The 2,259-nt window shown below is 38.7% G+C and overlaps 1 pseudogene; it reads left to right on the top strand.

The window, feature by feature from the left end:
* The first annotated feature begins 1,567 nt into the window (after positions 1-1,567).
* LOC104999108 lies at positions 1,568-2,258 on the top strand (annotated as a pseudogene).
* Position 2,259: the final 1 nt, after the last annotated feature.

Genomic DNA, 2,259 nt, shown 5'->3' with positions numbered 1-2,259 from the left:
GACTCGATGGACGTGAGTCTGAGTGAACTCCGGGAGTTGGTGATGGACAGGAAGGCCTGGTGTGCTGCGGTTCATGGGGTCACAAAGAGTCGGACACGACTGAGTGACTGATCTGATCTGATCTAATCTGATTCTCACCTATCTGACATTTAAATTCCTCTTTAAGTATAAAAGATTTCAAGAAAGAGAGATTCAAATGCCATGCTATCAGTTTAGAAGTAAAAATGTTTTGAATCTTTCTTCTTGTTGATATATATTTAAGTTAATTAGACTTTCAGTAAATTAGCTGATATGATATTAGTTAGAAGAAATACACAATTCAAAATTGCATCTAAACTTCTCTCCACTTTATAATACAACTTAAAAATGTTTCAAAGATATTGTACAATTAAAAAATACAACTCTGCAAAAATCACACGCTACAAAAGAAATGAACTATGTCATTTCTGAATTTAACACAGCTCTTAATATGCATGCTAAAAAATTGTAAACAATGATTTTTTTTCTTTTTAAAAATATTTTCCATTATGGTTTATTCCTAGAAGGAAAATGAAACAAAGAAAAATGAAAAACTAATTTGTATTTATTCAGAGCTATTTATAAAATACATCAATTACTTGTAAGTCTTATTTTATGTATATTATAATCTCTTCTGAACTTTTGGGCAATTTTATTATATTTATGTCCCCACATTCATCCTTCAGATAGTAATACAGTATCCCTAACCAAGAATGATGGAAGATTGATCTTGTGGAAAGATGGGAGAAGGCATTACAATGAATGCATCAGAAACAGAAAGTAGTGGAAACATTCCTCTCACGGATGGGTGCCTTGTTGCTGTTTCGTAATGGTGTTGCAATTATTAAGGGCATATAACAGGAATACTATTCTTGATTTTGTGGGAGCAAACATACATTCACATGCACAGTAAGGCTCCAGTTATTTGTTGAGTGAGTGAATTTGTAATTAGTACTTATTATAAGTCATAGATTTTATATGTGTTTGTATTATTTATATACAGTTCTGGTGCATACCTATATACATTGTCTCGTCACCTTACCTAGTGGACTTTTTTCTTTCTGTTCTCCCTGTTTAGAGCCGATGGTTAAAATGTAAAACCTCATGGAAGAGGCAGTAACACTTATCTTTGTGGGGCAAATCTCAGCTTGCAAGATACATCTGATTATGATGATTTGTGACCAAGGACACAGAGGAGGGCTCAGCCCAGTGCACTGACGTGACTCAGCAGATGCAGAAGGAATTGGAACTAAGAGGAGAATACAGATCCTATGTAGGTAGTAGGGTGTTTTCTCAGTAAATTGCACATCATGAGTTGCCTTATAGATGTTTTGCAGATGACAGGTGTCTGTAGAAATGCAAAATGTGAGGAAAGTAATAAACGTGAAACATGTACTGGGGCAAAATTCTCAAGGACATGTTGCACAGTTCTATTGATTTGCTCCAGTTTTGTTCTAAGAAATTCAGTCTACCATGCTTTCATGACAAAGATGTATTATTCATTCTTCCTTTCAGGTAATTCAAGCCATAGGACTGTGTTTGTCCCTAAATGGATCTCACGTCTCTTTACAATGTGACTGAATTTGTCCTCTTGGGATTCACACAGAATCCACACTTGTAGAAAATACTCTTCATTGTCTTTTTGTTCATTTTTTTCCTATTTACCATGCTGGCCAACCTGCTCATTATCGTTACCATCTCCCTGAGCCCCACACTTTCAGCTCCCATGTACTTCATTCTCACTCACTTGTCCTTCTTAGATGCCTCCTTCCCCTCTGTCACCATCCCCAAAATGGTCACTGACCTGCTGTACCAGAAGAGAACTATCTCCTGGGGTGGCTGCCTGACTCAGCTTTTTGTGGAACACCTCCTAGGAGGATCAGAGATTATCATCCTCATTGTCATGGCCTATGACTGCTACTTGGCCATCTGCAAGCCTCTGCACTACACGACCATCATGAAACAGGGGCTCTGCCAGCTCCTGGTAGTGGTGGCCTGGATCGGGGGGGATCCTACATGCCACCATGCAGATTCCTTTCATGATAAACTTGACCTTTTGTGGACCCAAAGTCATTGACCATTTCATGTGTGATTTCTTCTCACTGTTGAAATTTGCCTGTGGTGACACCTACAGGCTTGGAATCATGGTGGCAGCTAACACAGGGGGCAAGTGCTTGCTCATTTTTTTCCCGCTCCTCATCTCCTACACAGTCTTCCTGGGCTCCCTGAAGACCATGTAGG

Source organism: Bison bison, unplaced genomic scaffold (assembly GCF_000754665.1).
Source record: "Bison bison bison isolate TAMUID 2011002044 unplaced genomic scaffold, Bison_UMD1.0 scf7180017853421, whole genome shotgun sequence".
NCBI classification, from domain to species: domain Eukaryota; kingdom Metazoa; phylum Chordata; class Mammalia; order Artiodactyla; family Bovidae; genus Bison; species Bison bison.
This window is presented reverse-complemented; position numbering and strand designations above follow the sequence as displayed.